At 43.9% G+C, this 20,608-nt stretch overlaps 1 protein-coding gene across 1 annotated transcript in view; it reads left to right on the top strand.

Moving 5' to 3' along the window:
* Nucleotides 1–2,383: 2,383 nt before the first annotated feature.
* htr4 (5-hydroxytryptamine receptor 4) overlaps nucleotides 2,384–20,608 on the top strand; it is a 117,869-nt gene continuing 99,644 nt past the window's right edge. Inside the window, 1 exon segment of the mRNA XM_048263744.1 lies at nucleotides 2,384–2,709. The gene's annotated coding sequence lies outside the window, so the exon portion shown is untranslated.

Raw genomic sequence — 20,608 nt, forward strand, 5'->3', positions numbered from 1 at the left:
ATAAGGGTTGGCTCTGTCTACCAGTGCTGCCTGTCTGCTTCCCTCTCCTGTTTCAACAGTAGTAATGGGCTCATCAATCGTCAAAACCATTTAGCATACAGTATATTAGTCTTTAACATTGTGGCCCCCATACACTCATCACACACACACACACACACTTATCCACATACACATTCTCTCCCTGTCTCTCTGTCACACACACACACACACACACACACACACTAACAATGTCAGCAAGCGGCTAACACCTTTGGGCAGAGCTGATGGAGCCAAAGGCCCAGCCAACGCATACCAGCCAGCAGACCACCACCAAGTCAAGTCAAATTTATTTATTTAGCGCATTTTATACACAGAGGTCATTCAATGTGCTTTACATAAACAAAAGCAAACGTAAAAGTAATAACAAATAAAAGTATAGAATGGCAATATAGTCAAAAGGTAAAGATCATAATAAAATGAAAAAATAAAATGCACAAGGGAAAATCATTTAAAAATAAAGAATAATTAATAAGACAAAAAAAGCAAAAGTAGTAAAAAGTAATAAAAGATAAGGTAGAATTATTTTCAAGGCAGAGTCATTTTCAAGGCAGATTCAGGAATTGTAACTCAGTGCAGTTAGCAGAAAGCGTCTGAGAACAATTTAGTCTTAAAGGTGCTCTAAGCGATAACAGCAGGTTAAACTAACAGGTTTTTCTCCTGAGACCTGACGAGGACGAGAAGGTGTGTACTGCTGAAGCATGTCTGATAGGTATTTAGGTCCTGCTCCATTTACTGATTTATAAACAAGCAGTAGTGCTTTAAAGTCAATACTGTTACTTACTGGAAGCCAGTGCAGGGATTGGAGTAATGTGGTCAGTTCTTTCAGTTTTTGTGAGAATCCTAGCTGCTGTATTTTGTATCACCTGAAGCTGTTTGATAGTCTTTTTAGGAAGGCCTGTGAACAGTCCATTGCAGTAATAAACCCTGCTGGAGATAAATGCATGAATGAGTTTTTCTAAATCATGTTTTGACATCAGCCCTCTAAGTTTGGCATTTTGAGGTGGTAAAAAGCTGATTTAGTTATCGCTTTCATGTGGCTGTTGAAATTTAGATCACTGTCAATTAATACACCAAGATTTTAACAGTATCCTTTGCTTTCAACCCTTTTGTGTCAAGGAGAGTGGCAGACTTAGACCCTAAGTCTTTCCTCCTTTTTACCAAATATAATTACTTCAGTTTTTTCTTTGTTCACCAGAGAGCTCAGCTGATACAGGCCTCACGTTCTATGGCGGAACGTCGCGTTCTGTGGTGGAACTGGAACTGCTACTCAGAGGGAGAGGGGAGAGACGAGATCGGGCATGTTCCAAATGTTCATGGCAAAAGATCACAATTCGACTAGTGGACGAGGGCACAGACGGCCAGCCAATCATATGATACCCCGAACGTAAGACAGTCATGTGGTCCAATGCAGTTGTGAGAACATTGTCTCTTGGATAGTTTCGGAAAGAATATATCCTCACAGGATCCTACCTTTCATGACTCTAATTTCTCCTCTTGGCCACTGCATCATGCCTGTAATTGCAGTGTGTTGTGTGTGTGAGAGAGAGAGAGAGAAAGAGAGAGAGATAGACAGAGAGAGAGAGACAGAGAGTGTGTATTGTGTACATGTACAGGGCCAATCTGCCTAAACGGAATAGAGAATCAAGCGACTTCAATTTCATATAGGCTATCTGAATTTCTAAAATTCTCTAAACTGGTTAAATTTCATACACAATTTTCATAACAACAATTTCTGCTTTAAACAATGGCATGCTGTTCTACTTATGAAGATATTGATCACCCATCCTCAGTTTCCCCCTTAAGTGCTTGTGTCATGCTGTGTAAACCAAGAAAGTAGTCCTTGTGGCTTCATTAGATGTAGCCTAGAATATATCTTTAGGCTACAGAAATGTTTTCCAATAGCTAAGTAACATAGTAGGCCTACAAAAGGAAGGGGAACTTGTCCCATGTTTGCTTCACCAACACTCTCTTTCAATTGAAAGCCACTATCATAACAAATCTTAATTCATTCGTTTTGAGCCCTCGGGCATCTGTAATCTGTGATTTGCAGCATAGTTTCACTCTCAGCGAGATTCAAATCAGCACCATCTAATGGTTTAACGTCGATTTGTATTATACACGATGCTTATCAGTTAACTAAAATTAACCTAATTTTTACCGCGCTTTGCCCAATGTTAAATATAGACACCGGAAATATGAGACCAAACCATTTTCTTTCCAGCCCAGAGCCGTAGGCTACTTCAATTCGCCCCTTTTCTGAACATATCAACGGACACAAAAGCGACATCTGATTTAGGATCTCCGGTGAACACAGGAGCCACACCGAGGTCGAGTCGGGCACGGGGAGGAGCGAGTCGGAGGTGCAGTTCGTTGAGAGCATGAGGAGCGCGCGCCGCACGCTTTTACTGTACCTCTGCCGCTGAGAGGTACGTCACGTTCCACGCGCAGGGAAAGCTGCTGGTTTGCGCTCTCGCTTCTGACAAACTCGTGGAAAACTGTGGTTCTTCGTGACAGTCAAGTTGCGCGGCGGTGTCTATATGTTTTGCTCAGCGTTTTAAATCAAGGTTTTGACTGTTAGTTATATTTATTTCCCTTTCGAAAATGGGGTTTCACTTATGAGGATATAGAGACATTACATGATTTATGACCCACAGTCTACTCATCGAAATGGTAAGAGCGTTTCTACAAATATTCAAAGGCGTTCATGGTCATTTAACGTTATTTTGTTGGACTACTGGTTACACTTATTGGTTCTACTCTGGGTGGACTGTGAAGACCAGAGAAACTAGGGAAGAAGAAAATAATACAGAATGTCTACCTTCTTTCTCTCGTCTTGTATTCCTTATGCGTAATGTAGGCTATAATAAGCTCGCTAAGTTGATGATTGAGTTCGACAATTAAGTTATTTGTATTCATTACCAATAAGGTGATTGGGGTCATTACTTTGTCTTTGGTAGCCTAGAAAAAAACGAAAACATCCACAAGATTGTGGAACATAAAAATAAAAATATCAATAAAATATGAAGGCAGTCTCTATGAAGAGGAAGTTCAGACAGCCAATAACTGACAGTTTGAAGAATATGCCTGTTCCCTAGAAAAATATCTTCAGTATTTGAACAAGACAAATAGAATTGTTAGACAACAGTTCTTTATCGTCATAGTGAGACTACGGTCCAGACCATCATTTTAATGCCGTCAGTAAACACTTGAGATGAATAGGACAAGCAGACTACAAGAATATATGCTCTTTCTCCCAGTTGTGCAGGAATTTCAAAAGAAAAAGTACCTCAGGGTTTACAGTGGTTTTAGTCTAATGCCATCTAAATTAAGTTGTTTTTTCTCAAAGCCATGCAGTGGTAGCTGATCACTTTGGACACCTTGGACATGTTGTCTGGCACAATTACTCTTAATTGCATTGGTAAAAGTGTTAGGTAAAGAGAAACTTCAGAAACTGCGCACTGAGAAATATGTTGGCCCTATACTGTATCTTGGGATGAATGTGCTTCGTCCCCACATTTATCTAAAGATATCTGAAAAGCGCTGACAAGGGAATCACTGATTATCACTGTTTCCCAGGTTCTCATGCAAGGGCTGATGATCATGCCTGCGAATTTGCCACAGAGGCAAACCGTAGGTCTCCTTAGACATGTGTCTGGCAAGATACTGTAATGCTTTACAAGGCACCCATGATAAGTGTTAAGCCTGGCAACTTTCATGCCTTAAAAAGCTCTCTTTTCACTCGGCTTGCGCTGCTGTCTGTTATTTCATGTCTCAGCCCTCACTCCTGAGGTTTTGTCTTGAGGGGTCAAAATGACTCACACACCCGCAATTGACAGGTGTGTGATGGAAAGCGAGGACCGTGGGTTTCCCTCGTTTTGATTGGGTGTGAACATGGTGGACATTTTTTTTATGTGGGCATTCACCTCAGGCAAGGGGGTGTGTGTGTGTGTGCATGTGTGTGTGTGTGTGTGTTTGCTGTGTCCATGACTTTGTGTGTGATTTAGTGTTAATTTCGTCAGACGAGACAAGAGGAAATATGTTCGTCAACAACCTTTTTTTTCATGACTAAGACGAGACGATGACGAGACGGCAGTAATGTCCTGAAACACTGACTAAGACTATCTTAAGATGCATTATTGTTGACGAAAAAAGACGAGACTAAAATGTTTTGCATGAAATAAAAACTAAGATAAAATCTCTCTTCATTTTCGTCTACAAAATGAGAAGACAGAATATCTAGCTGTTACGTTTTCAAAATATTCCGAATGAGTTCATACGCAACAGCTTTCCTGTAGGCTAGTCTACGTGCTGTTGCTGAAACCCTGTGGCTGCAACACGAAACTCCATGGAACAAGAACACTGGAGATTTCTGCTAGAGTTAGCAAGCTAACTACCTAAGCTTTATGCCACAATGCTACATACCCAGAAGTTGAAGCTTCTCTCATACAAATTAACATCCCCAGAATGTCCATACGAAAATGTTCATCATGTAATGTCAACTATTTAACTAGTTAGACTGATGATGCAAAGTTTGCTAGCAAGTAAGCTAATATGGAAAGTTCGCTAGCAAGTTAGCTATGGCTAAGATGGAGAGTCTGTTTGGGAATGTGTTGTGTTTACATATCGCCATCTATCTTTAGCGGAGTAAAACATTAATACTTTGGTCTCGACAGTGTTTCTCAAACTTTTTCAGTTTCAGGACCACTTAACTAACCCTAGCTAAAAAAAAAAGATTATACCTACTTCAACAGTAGCCTATAATTAGTCTACACTATAGGCCTACTCACTGAACCACCTTGCTTATTGTCTTTGCACTTTGCTTATTGTGTGTGGATTCATACAGTATGATTTAAACTGGCATATCTTACATAGACAGTGTTGCAGAACTGTTTTTACATACAAGTTGGTTCAATATTGCAAACAACTCATCTATATTATATTTTACCACGCCTGCTCATGGACCACTTGGGATAGCTTATGGACCACCAGTGATTCCCGGACCACACTTTGAGAAACACTGGTCTACGAATATGACAGTGGTCCAGTCAATCTTTTACTGTCTATGGTCAAATCCCAGCCGAGCTATAACTGAAGCTCGACTTACCTGTGCATGTAAACATACTGACTGACAAAAAATCAGAATGAGTAATTATAACAGACGAGTAGCCCTGTGGACACACAATATTGTTGGAAAATTGAGATGTGTGAAACACTATTTGACTCAAATGGTAATCAGAGATAATTTGTTATAAAAAAAAGACTAAAATGTGTTGACTAAAACTGACTAAGACTAAGATACCTTTAGTTTTCTTTTTGACTAAAACTAGACTAAAATGACGAGACTTTTAGTCGACTAAAACTTGACTAACAAAAATGATATTTGAATGACTAAATATGACAAAGACTAAAAAGGACATTTCGTCACAAGACTAAGACTAGGACTAAATTAAAAATAGGTGACAAAATTAACACTAGTGTGATTAAGAAAATGAGTGTGGATGTTTTCTTGTTATGTGAGTGTTTGTTTGTGTTTGTGTTTGTGTGTGTGTGTGTGTGTGTGTGCGTGTGTGTGTGTGTGTGTGTGTGTGTGTGTGTGTGTGTGTGTGTGTGTGTGAGGGTGTGTACGCGTGTGTATTTGTGTACTGTAAGTGTCAGTCTACACCAGCACAGACTAATGTCTCAGCTGAGTCGGTTAAAGCCAGACAGGTGCTGATTCATCTACACACTCTTTAAATGAATGTGTTGTCCCTAGCTGGACACAGAGTATTTTCAACACATAATGTGTAACAAATAAAAAAAAAAAAACTGTGTTGTCCCTATCTGGACACAGAGATGTGTTAAAAACAATGCAAGTTGTGTTGTTTTCAACACATTCGTTTTAAGAGTGCAGTGTCCATTTCCCAGTCAGTTTATGCTTATGTAATGTTTGTTCCTCAGCCAATAAGTTGGCGCTGGATGTGTTTTGTGGATGGATGGGATTAGACTGTATGTTTATTGGGGATCAATAAGGCTACTTTACAATAGCTGTACAGTAAGGGCCCCTGGACTGAGTAGACAGCTTAGTGATCTATAGACACAGGACTCACATAACAGCCAACTCTGCAGACAGAACCTACGTTCCAACTGACTCTGTACACGGAACCCACATGGCAACCGTCTCTGGGCTGTGACCAGTTCTAATCTTAAACAGATTTGACTATGAGTCTGATGCTAACTGAACAATCCTTCCATCCAAGCCAGTTTTGTAGGAAGTTAATTAGTTATAGAGAAGTAATTCTCATCATCTCTCTGGAGGGTCTAGCCTCACAAAAAATGTCTGATAGCATGTAGCATATTTGGCAGTCAGGTTTGGTGCATTCTTTAGCAGTGAGGTACTAAGAGCATTTTTTTTCTCTGTGGAAGAGGTCCTTTGAGGAATAGAATAAAAAAACATTCTTAATAATTCACTTGAGTCCACCCTTATGTTATGGCATGTTTATTTTTTAAAATGTACATTTCTTTTTTGTTGTTGCTTCTTTTTTTTCAAGCAAATATTCCAAAGTTATACCTTTCAGTTGCTTTTATATTTTACTAGTGTACTAGACGGAATACTGATTACAATAAATACACTGAAGGGTTTATAAAATTGAAACACTATGAGACCACAATACATTCTGAGCATTTTTTTGTGAAATTACACCAATGTACATCATTTTCACAACATACAAGCTTTAAGTTGGTAGCAAATATTTGTCATAATAAAACATTCACCCTACATGGTAGCAAATATTTGTCATAATAAAACATTCACCCTACACGCAGACAGACAGACACACACACACACACACACACACACACACACACGCGTAGTCAGCTGGCTAGCAAGTGTGCTGTCCTATTTGGTTGGTGCCGCAAGCGCACCGCTGCAGGATAGGCAGCCTGGCATGGACTCCAAGCTCTTGAGTTCAGCCAGACGCACACACACACACACTCACATGGTAGCACAGTGACGGGTGGGCAAGCAGTCACAGAAACAGATGGACTACAGCTATTTAGACTAGCAGGGGGGGAATACAGTACTTCAGAGAGTGTTTTGGTAAGTTTTTGTTCATATTGGCATGTAGACTGACAGAAAGAGCACATAGTGCTCATGTGTGATCAATGGGTTTAAGGCACCAGTGCATAAACATCCAAGCTATAGGATTATTTGTCCCTGTGAGTGTGTGCGTATTCGTGTGTGTGTGTGTGTGTGTGTGTGTGTGTGTGTGTGCGCGTGTGTGTGCGTGTGTGTGTGTGTGTGCATTCCACGTGTGAGTAATTTGTCAGATGACCTTCCTGCCTCCAGCCTGTGGTGAGTGTGGGTCTTAGCTAGTTGTTTTCTCACTGGTCAGTGGGGATGTAGTCAGCCACAGATTTATTTGCAGCGTACTGTGGTGCCCAGACCTGTCAGCCGGTCCTTCTGTCGGTGCTGTGTGTGTGTGTGTGTGTGTGTGTGTGTGTGTCTGTGTGTGCATGTGTGTGTGTGCGTGTATTTGACCAGAGTGTTTGAAGTGGGAGTAAATGTGGCGAAAGGGATTAAGGTCTTAATGAGAAGAGCCTGGAGGTGAGTGCGGTTCTACTGGGTTCCGCACACCTCTGATGGGTTCCACTGGCCTCAGTGCACGCATAGACAAGCCTCCCTCTGAGCTCTCTTGGATCCAATGCTCAGGGGGATTTTCCTCTACTTTCCTCTGTTTTTCTTTCATATTTTTTTCATGTTTTGCTTCCTTTTTTTGTCTACAGATAAAGGGCTGTGTAAGTTGGCCATGTTCACCAATATAATACCTTAAGCATTTCTTCATACACCTTGACCCAGTGTGTTGTGTACTCTTAATTACTCCAGTGTGTCTCCATAAAACAGAGCCAACAGTTTAATTTAAATTAGGCTTCTTTGTCTGAGGCAAGAGTGGGACCAAGCCTCATTTAGACTTGAGCAGACGTGATTAATTCTGTGATTCTACAGGCTCCTCACTCAGTACGAGTGTGTTGCCAAGTGATGGGTTTGATTGTAAGCTCTGTTATCAGCGTGGGTGTTAATTAAGATGATGATCTCTAAGATCTCTTGCCTCTGATAATAATAATAATAACTAGATGTACCGCAGAGCGGTACAAAATATGACCGCCGCCCAGTCCAGCACATGTTTTCCACAAAAATAAGTCACGCTGAAAGGCATATATGATTCTAACTGTCTTACTGAATTGCATTATGCACACTCAATTCTCACTGGTATCTGCTAGACAACAAGTACCAAAACATGATTAGTTCATAGATTTCACATGTAAGATACATTTTGTACAACCCCACCCCCATCTTGCCTGTTCATAATTCTGAGAAATTCTTGAATTGTGTGCATGTGTGCGTGTACATGTTTATGTTTATGTGTGTGTGGGTGTGTGGGTGGGTGTGTGTGCGTGCATGTGCATGTGCTTGCCTGTTTATGTGCCTGTGTGTGTGCATGTGCATGCATGCGTATATATGTCTACTGTGTGAGTATGTGTCATACGTAGGATTACTGTGAATGTATGTTTGTGCGTGTGTATCTGTTTATGCACATGTGTGCATATGGAATGGGTTTACATGACCCCTGGAGGCAAACATACGCAAAAAATTGGTCATCCTAGGCCCTTTTAACATCTCCATTACCAACAAGTGAAAACCAATTAGCCTATTTCACAAGACATTGCCGGCAAGTGTAAATCAACTTTTGCTGAAATTTCAAAGCTATCGCTACATTGCTGGCTGGCTGCTATAAAAAAAACAGATTAGTTAAAAATGCAGCGCGTTTTTGCGCAAGTTTGATGAGGTTTAGGTTTGAGGGCGTAAACAGAGTTGTAGACCCTGCCAAGGTATCATTAACGACAGTTTACAGTTTAATTGTGAAATGGACTGATTAATAATCACTGCTTTAGTGTGTCAACACAGCTCAGTTACAATAACCTAATGTGCATTTAGAGAGAATGGTATTTGGATATATTGACTATAAAATATTCATATGCAGTGACCATGCATAATTAAATGTTGCTTTGCAGAGGCGGAATCCTGGGCCATCTGTCGGCCTATGCGAACACAGCCAGGTGTTCTTAGTTCATGCTCATTGTGTGTAATAATAATTAGAATTTTCTTTAGATAGCTGACGCAGTAGTGATGAATTATGTCTGTGCAAGAAAGTGGAGAGTGTTTGTTTGCTTCATTATCTAGGCTCTGATCCAAAGAAGCATCTATCCAGGTAATTATATAGGCTACAAGGTCTGAGGGGCTGAGAAACAAATGTGGTGAAACAAAAATAGTGTATTAACCTTATAGCTGAAGAAATTTAGCAAAATCAATGTATAAACTTTGGCCAATAGTCGGGAAATTGCGGTAATACTACTGTATTACTAATGCAGCCTACACTGCATGCCAAAGTGGCATTCTGTACATTGCAGTGCACCGTGAACAGTACATCTGTGTGGGAATCTTAAGTGACCATTAGAACATGTCACTGGCCATAAAGTTACAATTAGAGTTGCTGGCTGATCAAGTCCTCCATGCGTTCCCATGAGGTCTGATGCTGTCATGAGCCTGACCAGGTCAGAAGTTATGGATTATGGTTACCACAGAGTTCAGTCCTGAGAGTATTACTACCACAGAAGTGTGTTTGTTAGAGTGATTATTACAGAGATTGTGTGCGTGCTTGTCAGTGTGATTACTTTTGTGTGCCAGTGTAATGACTACATAGGTTATGCTTGAGATTATAATCAGTAACACTTTACTTGAAGGTATCTACATAAGAGTGACATGACACTGTCATAACCCAAACACTAACCCTTACTCTAACCCTTGTCATGAGAAAAACCGAATGACACTTGACAGAAGCAAGTGACAAAGCGCTCCTCACAAGGATGAGAATTGCGTTGGCTGCTCTCAGGTTGAGGACGTGTGTCGACAATAGGTAGAGACTGCTGAAGTAATATTATACGATTTATCTGACTTCATCAGATAAAGAACTTGTATCTCGCATAATTTCACAAGTAACTAGTTTATCAACTATAGCAGAGCAAGGCATGGCTTACGAGAATTAGAGATATGCAATTGGTGGGTAAATTAACAATTTATTAAACCAGTAAGTTATTATATATATAAGTATACTGTTTTGATCCTGTGAGGGAAATTTGGTCTCTGCATTTATCCCAATCCGTGAACTTGTGAAACACACTCAGCACACAGTGTACACACAGTGAGGTGAAGCACACACTAATCCCGGCGCAGTGAGCTGCCTGCAACAACAGCGGCGCTCGGGGAGCAGTGAGGGGTTAGGTGCCTTGCTCAAGGGCACTTCAGCCGTGCCTACTGGCCAGGGTTCGAACCGGCAACCCTCTGGTTACAAGTCCGAAGCGCTAACCAGTAGGCCACGGCTGCCCTATATATATCCAGAAAGCCCCCGAATCACTAGGGCATTTCTGTTCTCAGGGAGCAAGGGGTGTGGACGCATCCCATCCGACGATGCATCAAATATCCCAGGTTACAGAAACATCATATGCATTAACTTTACTGTTCTCCAACTGATAATACTGCATTTCTCACATGTAGACTTTAAAAATGATTTCAAACACAAGCAGATTATAATTTCTCCTTTGACAAATATATTTAGAGTTCAGGTATTTTCCTGTTGTCCAAGACAAGCCCGGGACTGAGTTAGGCCCTCAGCAGGGTGGCAAGACCAAATGGCAGCTGAAACCAGACTCTACAGTATGGTGTGAGGTTATGGTGTGTATGCGAGTATGAGAGGTTATGGTGTGTATGTGAGTATGAGAGGTTATGTTTGAGATCATGGTCCCAACAGAGAGGATATGTGTGTGATTACCAAAGAGGTTATTTGTGTGACTCTGATGATAACCCCATATGGTCTGTCTGAGAGTATTATTGAACCAGAGGGTATGTGTCTGAGTGAGTGTGTGTGTGTGTGTGTGCATGTGTCTGAGTGTGATTGGAGTGGAGAGGACTGCCATGGGCATTTACAGCCTAGCGACATGCTAATAATCCGCCAGACGCTACTACTATGCTGGCGCTTTTTTCAGCAACTAGCGTAGCACAATGCCAAATAAATCACGCATTTGCGTCTGCTACGGTCTAGAGCTCTGACAGCAAGATGGATTCATAATCAGCAAGAGGAATCTGTAATCGGCACTGTCGGCACAATGGGACTTGAAGTCAGTCTCATCACCGGATGAGGAGTCATCATGAACCCCTACATTAGCATGATGTTCACAAGTGCGCGAGTAGTAAGCCTTGCTAGGCCTCCTATGTGTCATAATTACAATCAAAACGCTAAATAGCTAACGGGGAATATGCGGGGTTCTCTACAAAACAGTTTAGCGATAACAAGCTACTCCTTCTCAGGTCTCTGCCACATGGTATAAACCACCCCCCCACCCCCCCACCATGCTGGGGTCTGTGTTTCAGGGGTGACTGACCCATAAAAGGGAGAAAATGAGGGGAGAACTGCCATGGCTTCGTCTAGTTAGTGAGGCGTTTTGTGTGTGTGTGTGTGGTTGGCATGGGTAATGGTGTGTGTGTGTGTTTGTGTGTGTGTGTGTGTGTGTGTGTGTGTGTGTGTACTTGTGTAGCTGGCATGGTTGGTATGTGTGATGGTTGGTGTGTGTGCGTGTGTGGCTGGCATGGGTAATGGTGTGTGTGTGTGTGTGTGTGTGTGTGTGGATGGCCTGAGGGTTGACATGTTGTTGTTAATCTCCAAGCAGATGGCTGCCTCATCTGGGCCTCATCTGGCCCGCGTGTGAGCCGTTGCTACCTTAGCTGTGGCCTCTGTCTGATCCCCTCATTTAGGCTGTGTCTGCAGGCTGTCATGGATGGGAAAATGAGCTCTCTCCAGGGAGGTTGCATCATCAGCCTCAGGCCTTGTGTTACTGTCTGTGGGTGTGTGTGTGTGTGTGTGTGCACACAGTCGCACACTTGTGTGTGTGTGTGTGTGTGTGCTCTAACTCGGTACCTGACGCTCTCTCTTCTTGCTGGGTCTTTAAATGAAACACATGCATCTTCTCCATCCACGCTCAGCCCATCCTGTTTATCTGCCAGCAGTTGAGGGAGCGTGCAAAAGACCGCACTGTTAACTCTTACCACTTTTGTTTTGTGGCTGTCTGCCATCAGAGATGACGATGGCTGTTTCCTATTCACTGTGCACTCCATGCAAGTCGATGACAACTAACAAAATCAGCGAATTAAGATCAAGATTTAGATTTCCCCTCCTGACGTAGTTGCTCTGCGATTTTTGTATTTTCAAATATGTGCACACAAACAAAGACAAACACACCGACGTACAAACACATATATACACACACACACTTTAGTTATCTACCCTTAAACAACCTAAGTGTAAGTGTTTATAAAAATGTGGGGAACATAAACTAGGTCCTGCCAATTCCGCCGCCTCCTGTTGTGGTGTGTGTGGCCGTGGCTGCACTTCTCTTAAGCCTTAAAAACACCATCACTCACTGTCTCTCTCTCTCTTTTCTTTCTCTCTCTTTCTCTTTCTCTCTCTATCTCACACACACACACACACACACACACACACACACACACACACACACTCATATATTCACAGACAGACTGCTGTCAGACACCACAACAGCAGCAGCAGCTTAGAAGCAAAGCGAGCCCAGAGCCCAGTGGCCATTGTCCAGTCTGCAGTGCGGCGTTTCTCCCTTAAGAGCCTGCTGCCGTAGCGCTCCGGCGGCTCAGCCACTGATTTACTTCGGGATAGGGGGCTCTTGACCAGTTTGTACAACTCTCAGTTTATAAGAGAGGCCCGGAATGTTAAAGCATTCCTTATGGTGTGGCCACATCTACTTGTCTCTGTGGTGGAGAGAGGGTAAGTGGTGGTGGTGGTGGTGGTGGTGGGTGGAGGGAGAGGAGGGAAGAAGGGAGGAGAGAGATAGAAAGAGGAGAGGGGGGGGGCAGGGAGAGACAGAGAAAGAGAGAAGTAACCAGGGAAGAAATAGTAGAGAGTGATAAGAGTAGAAATGATAAAAATAAGAAGGGGACAAGGGAGGACACAAAACGATAGTGAATGAAAATAGTTTGCAATATGACCCTGCTGTTAATGGGCAGTGGAGTCCTTGGTATACTCCAGGTTGCAATGGAATCTCCTTAGGTCATGTGATCCATGCATAGTTACTGTGATTAGATTCTTTCTTAATCAGTCCTGGCGTGCTGTTCCTTTCTCTGTTTCTGGTGACGTAAACCAATGGCAACCCTGCGAAGCCCTCACTCCAAAACAAATATCTTTTCCCGAGTTGCGCCAGCCTCTTATTCCCTTCAACAAAGTTATTTAAACCTGTGTTCAGCATTTAATATCCCAAGGCATTGGTCATTTTTGATTTAATAGGGATGCCCTGTGTTGATGAAGCAAACAAATCGGACCGACTGACGCACTCGAAATATAAAACCCTGGATCATGCTCATAAATTTGTTGTCAGCTAAATGAGCAGCTGAAAAGATTCCATTTAGTCATGCATGAGAGGATGCCGTTTAAAGTAAGATTTTATATTTTAAGAGGGTGCTCATACACACTCACAGACACACACACCCACACATATAACTTACTTTTTGGCAACATACGATACACACACATTGTCACACAAACATATACTCTATGTCTGCACACAAACACACACACACACACACACACACACACACACACACACACACACACACACACAGACACACACACACACACATACAAACACACACACACACACACACACATACACAAACACAAACACACACAGAGTGCACAGAAACACACAGACACACACTGCGGCCTCCAGTATTGCTTTAATGTTTACAAACTCCAGCAATTAGTCGTGTCTACGATGCCAGTGTGTTACTGAGCAGCTTGGCAAAAACGTTCAGGGCAAATAGTAGATATTTCTCCACATCTCTTTTTCTTTTTCTCTTTCACTCTCTCTCTCTCTCTCTCTCTCTCTCTTTCTCTCCCTCCTCTCTCCTGATGAAGCCGGGAAGGCATCCAGCATGCACAGTCCTCTGTGCCTCTCTGTAGACTTATCAGACCTCTTACCCCCCCCCCCCCCCCCTTCAGCCAACCCCTACACCTCAGTGCAGAGCCCTGTGCCCCTCAGACAAACCCCTGGGTCCTGCCACCGGGGTGGCCACTGCCCTGGGGAGACCCCACACACCAACCCGCCACCCCACCCGCCAGCCTCGCTCTAGACCTCTTTGCACGAGTCCGAGCTGTCTTCAACCTCCCACCTCGTCTGGTTTCTCGCCTCTTGCCTAGTCTACCACTTTAGTCTCCAACCTCTTGTCTGGTTTCTATACGAGTTTGCACATGTGGAGTCTCGGAGCGGGAATTCTTTAGCCGCGTGGTGCCCACCGGGGCCGAAGTCTGACACGTAGACTTAGAGTCCATGAAAACCAGACAGCAAACTGTGAAGTATTTGCCCTCCGTGCGGACAGGCGAGAAATCTTCCCAGTTTATTCTGGCATGGGTGGGAAGGGGCCACTTTATAAAGTCCATACGGATGTCTGCCCCCCCCCCCCCCTTCCAAACACCTACCGCTCTCCCCCTCAAAACAATTCCATTGCTGAAAAATAAACCCTCCCGGACAGTTTTAAATCCTGAAAATGGACTCAGCTCCCTCATCTCTTCTCCCAAAGTGCCTTCTGTTAGGTTCGCTCTCCCTCACGTTTAGATGAAACACTTCAGCGGGGCTTGAGTGAGAGTGAAAATAAATCAGTGCAGTTAACCCCCGTCAAAAATGTCACCGGGAACTTGCTGCTCGGCAGAAATTAATTTTATGGAAACTTGATGTTTACAGTAGCGTAATGAGTGTGAGCTAACACGCCGCGTGTTTATGAAGTGCGGTGGGAATTAAATAACGTTGACTGGATCAGCTGCAAGCATTTGTGTCGTGAAGTACACACACACTCGTGCTGAGCCATATTTGGTGATGGTCACCCCAGGAATCCTTCTCCTGTGATTGTTTTTGTAAGGGGAGTATTTTTAGGGAGATCAGAGTCTTATTAGCTCAGCGGGATATTATTGCAAAGCTGGAGAGAATGGGAATATATGGCTATTGTCTTTAATATAGAGTAGAATGCAGACGGTTGCCTTGAAACTCTGCAGACAGAGTGGCTCAGCTGTCTGTTTTCTGAATTGATGTGGACAGACTTTGGGGAGACAGAATGGATACAAAAACCTGACACATAAAATGTCCCTATATAATAAATGTTTCCAATATTTCATCTGTGCGCTCACACCTGTTTTTAGTATGCCGTGCTCATAAACGGCTGTGGCCGGTGTGCTTGTGATCTCTGGCTCTTTCCTCTCCCATGGACTTGCTCTCTGTCAAAGGAGTTTTTTTTTTAAAGTTCTCCCGCTGCATGCATCCATCTCTGCCTCGTTCTTTCAGTAGATTTGTGAGGAGCTAGCATGACATCGATGCCCTACCAGTGAAATGGGTCTAAATGAGGAGAGAAAATTGTGTGTGTGTGTGTGTGTGTGTGTGTGTGTGTGTGTGTGTGTGTGTGTGTGTGTGTGAATGCCCAGGCAGACTGGCAGAGGAGCTGTGGAGCCAGCTCCATTACTAGACTAATGAGCTCCCTGGCCCCTCTCTCTGGAGGAGATTCACAAGGCATTTTCTCCCTCCGTCCATCTCTCTCCCTCCATCTCCCAATCTACCTCTATTCCACTCTCTCTTTCAATCTCCCTCTCTTTCTCTCTGTCTCTCGCTCTCACTCGCCCTCTCTCACTCTCTCTCTCTCTCTCACTCTCTCTCTTTCTCTGGTTTGCTTTCTCCCCCCCCCCCTCACTCTTTCTCTCTCTCTCTCCCTCTCTCTCTCTCTCTCTCTCTCTCTGCACTGCTCCGCTCAGAGGCGGGGGGAGAAGTGGAAAGTTCAGCTCAGCTTGTTTGGAGACTCCGCTCTTTGAAAAAGCGACACCAAAACAAACTGGCCTAATTGAATGAGCGCGGTGCTGGCGGAGGCATCTGTTTGAGAACCGCTGCTGCCGTTGGACGGCACCGTGCCTTTCGCCCCGGTACAGCTTCTCCATGAGATTCTCAGACTTGACTTGGATGACACAGCACAACAGATGACTGCAAGCACTGTCTGTGAGAACGCTGCTCGTGTAGCCTGAAATCTAATTAGAGACAGCGTGCCCTTTGATGAGTGACTGCGACAGAAATGTACTTTGATAGAAACTGAACAAAGCCATGTGCAAAAATGTTGTATTTTGACAGAGTAAGGCAATTCTTTTGAAGTGGTTCAAAAGAATTCATTTGGAGATGTTTGTATGTGTGCATTTGTGTGAGAGAGGGAGTGTGTGTGTGTGTGTGTGTGTGTGTGTGTGTGTGTGTGTGTGTGTGTGTGTGTGTGCGTGCGCGCGCGCGTGTGTGTGTGTGTGTGTTTGTGTGTGTGTGTGTACAGTATGTTAAGTTGGTTGGAACACGCTGAGCTGGATCGCACAGCTCGGTTGGCCTGAATTGGGGAATGGAACTTTGACCCTCTGGCTCTTTCTTTGTCCTAAATGGAATCACCACATCACTGTCTCTGGCCAGAACACCAAACACAGTTCTGGAATCTAATTACATTCCTGTCCTCTCCGTTTCCCTCACGTGTGTGTGTGTGTGTATATGTATATGTGTGTGTGTGTGTGTGTGTGTGTGTGTGTGTGTGGTGGGGTGGGGTGGACTTTGTCAGCGCGGGCATGCATTAGAGGCCACAGTCAGTTGGCTTAAACCAACAGTAGGGGCTGCCTTCGTTTACACCTTGCCCATAACTCAGTTATGACTGCCATAAAATGTGTCTCTGTGAAATGTTTCCCACTGGCCTAAATCAATTCTCATTTTCACTTCACTTCACAGTTTGATTGCTGACAGCTTTCTATTTAGCACAACATCGGTACTGCAGGGGATAAATGCACTTTATCGGAGATGGTAAAATGTGTTGATATTTGGGCCCAGCCCAGCCTGGCCTGTCCACTGGTGCACAGTCCAGAGATGCTCTCGTGTGCTAATGGACCTGTAATTGCAACAGAGGACAACAACGTAATATCTTTCTATTTCAGGATCCCATAGGGTACATGGTTGGAGTTTTAGCCAGAACTCCCTGAGACACTAAAAGCACAGGAACAGGCGTGCTCACAACATGGCCTAACTGTGTGTGTGTGTGTGTGAGAGAGAGAGAGAGAAAAAGAAAAGAGAGAGTGAGAGAGCGAGAGAGAGAAAGATACATAATTCATGGCTTGGAACAAGAGTTCCAGGGATTGGAGAGAGAAAGGTTTGTTCTTGCTCATTTATAATTATTATTCCCAGTGTTTGCAGTGTTCACTTCGTTGACAAACTTCGGAAGGAGAGATTGGAGAGACAAGAGTGCCTAGAAACCTGCAAACACACGAGTCCTTGGACTCTGCTCCTAACGGCAGCAATACGGAAAACGCACCCAAACTGGTAATGAGTCGTTAAATTGCAGGGGGTGTTAAGGTTGTAAAAATATGGCATCTACTGTACGGACGCGGGCAGATAGCAGACAGAAGTGCACATTGTTCTCAGCCTGAGTAAGTAGCTTTGGCTCCGATTGCTGAGCATTTACAAGACACGCTGCTTCTGTGGTAGTGCTGTTACCAGCCCTGTGAAGTCATCTCCGAGTTATTTCTGTTAATCTACCAACACCACTGCCACTTCTGCCACTTTACCCGACAGGGTAAAGACAGCGCGAGGGGGCCAAGAGATTTACACGTAATTAGAGTTCATCCTACCAGAGCGAGCGAGCCAACGACACGGCTTGTATCGAATGATCACAAGAAGGTTCGGAAAAAAAATTCGGCCAGTGAAATCCCAGTGCCCAGAGAGAGAACCCGACCTCCATGCATTATGGAGGGGAACTGTATAGGGAGAAACTCAGCAGTGCTCTCCCCGATGACCTGCTGTTCCAGACACCAACACCAAACCAGGGCCAGAGAGCAAGGCTGAGACCAAGGCAGAGTGAGAGTGTGACTGATCCTCTGAGTGGGGTTGATGCACAGCAGGCTTGTGGAGTGCTCTGACTATGACGCTCAGGACGTCTCCTGTGTTAGCCCAGATGAGTGTCTGTAGCACTATAACTGCCTAAAATATTTCTGTTGGGCTGCCTGTGGCTTTGCCTTGGTGCCTTAATTTGACTAGGTATCTGTCGCATTTCATCAGAGTGGAATAGAGCACAGAGCAGAGGGCACTGCTTAAAATGTGCTTTTGAAAGACTAGCAGAATAAGCCGTGGCTCAGCCCTGAAGGCCGTTAGTTGCTAACGGTGCTGACATTAGCTCTGCTCCTCCTGCTATATCCGCGCTCGGACTCTGGAGTCAATTAGACATTTGAGTCGCTTATGCCCCCCATTCCGTGGAAATGCATGGATTTCAGTTGCTGCTACTGGAAGAAACTGGAATCCATGCATTTCCACAGAATTATTTTTGGAATCTGATACCTTATCATACCTGTTCATTCTTACTGCGTCATTTCGACTTATCGTGACTAAATTCAAGATGGCTGCAAACGCTAAACTTCATTGAAGATACCGTCTGTATAAATCGTCTTGTAAGTAAACTACCAGTGCTTTTTTCAAAGTTCTCAATGTCTCGTTTTAAATGTCAGGGCCCTCGAAGTCTACCAATGAAGTGTGGAGATACATTGAGCCTCGTAAATGGTGTAAAACAGTGATTTATTTGCATGGCTAGCCCGATGCCGGGCACCACCATTGAAAAAAAGCTGTTGGTAGCATCGGCTAACTAGCCCAGATTTTTTTGGAGTGCAGGGGACCTGCCGAGATGGGCTATGAGACATACGTTCACACTCGGTATCATGTTTCAACACACTTTAGGTCAATATCACACCGGAATTCTCCTTTAAGACCACCGTCATTTGCAATTTCGATCAACTGCTCTTCCTCCTGCGCTGACAAGTTAGGACTATTCAATATTGACAAAGGGTTGCGGACCCACTCATTGGTTTGCCGTGGATCTTTGGAGGATAGGAAGTAACGCTCAAACTCATTTGAAAGCACAACAAGGTGATCGCGCACCAGCTGCGATAGAAAGGGCCCTGCCTCAGTCTCTCCCAAAACCCCCACTATTGTTTGGAAAATATCAAATACACCCCGGTCCACTCGTCGTCCCCACAAATCAAGCTTGGCTTTAAATTCAGCGACTTTGTCTGCCAGTTTAAATACAGTTGTCATTCTCCCCTGGAGTGACAGGTTGAGGTCATTAAGCAAAGCCCGAATATGTCACACAGGTAAGCGAGTTTTGACACCCAGTCCTCATCACTAAAATGTGCAGCTAACTGTGACTTTTTTTCTGTAAGAAATCTCTGCAGCGTCTCTCGCAACTCAAACACTCTGGCCTGTGACCTGCTAAAGATGCTTGTTTTTTGTTGCTCATTCTAGCCCGTTTAGCTAACCGTGTGACACTACCGTTCGCTAAGAAGGTGAAGTGAAACTGACCTGAGGCTGCGCAGAAGGAAAGGCAATATGTAAAAGTGTTGAAGGCGGGACAGACAGACGTAAGAAAATAGACCTTGCAAAATGCTAACATGCGTGCAATCAAACAACTGCATATAGGCCTATGTCATGTAAAAACGTGACATTATTGCGAGTTGAATTTAATTTAGTTTGCATGCATTTTTTTTTAAAACTCATGTCGTAGGCTACGGCCCGGCTAGGAATGGGGCCGCGGCCCGGTGGTTGGGGACCGCTGGTTTATGCCATTCAGGTACAGTGGCTTTAAAAGAACTCACCAACTTTTGGGGAAATTAGCGTGATGAGCGTAAACATTCATTTCTCTTTCCATGCAATAACTCTGTCTGACGCTGTTAGCCTAGCTTAGCATAATTCACTGGAATTGGGATACTGGTGTAGTCAGTTTTTGCACTGACAGAGAAAAGAAGAGTATGTATCCACTTATCTAGCTCTGGGGTAGACTAGCTAATTTTAGCTAATTTTCCGAAAAGTTAGTATGTTCCTTTAATAGACTGGGACTGTGCTGCCTTTGGTTGGGTCAGTCACTGACTAAGACCTGCCCTGGATGTGTTGTAGTTGCAGGGGGGGGGGGAGATTGAGGCAGTTTTATTGGCCACTCAGGTATTTGATTAAAAGCGATGAGTCATCTCCGAGAGGTGCCTAGAGCAGGGGGCGCAGGGATGAGTTTTATAGGCCTTTTGAAAGCGAGCGAGCGTAAGTGTGTGAGTGTGTGTGTGTGTGAGGATTTGCTTTATCAAGTGGACTGATAACCCTCTCATAACGAGAGGGGGGCATCTGCTTGAGTGGATGTCCGCTCTTGGCACAGACAGAAACTCAGCTCCTGCGGGATGAACGATCCTGACAAATCTGGGCAGCTCTTGTGCACGTCCGACCCTTTTTAGAAAATGTCAGGCTGTCTCTGACAGCTGTCAAAGAGACATTATATAATTTGCCAAATGGGTCAAAAGTCAATGAGATGCAGTATTGCGTAATGAAATAATCAATTATGACAGACACTGAATGGCTCTTATATGGAAACAGAAGC

The sequence above is a fragment of the Alosa alosa genome, chromosome 14 (genome assembly GCF_017589495.1).
Source record: "Alosa alosa isolate M-15738 ecotype Scorff River chromosome 14, AALO_Geno_1.1, whole genome shotgun sequence".
In the NCBI taxonomy this organism is placed as follows: Eukaryota; Metazoa; Chordata; class Actinopteri; order Clupeiformes; family Clupeidae; genus Alosa; species Alosa alosa.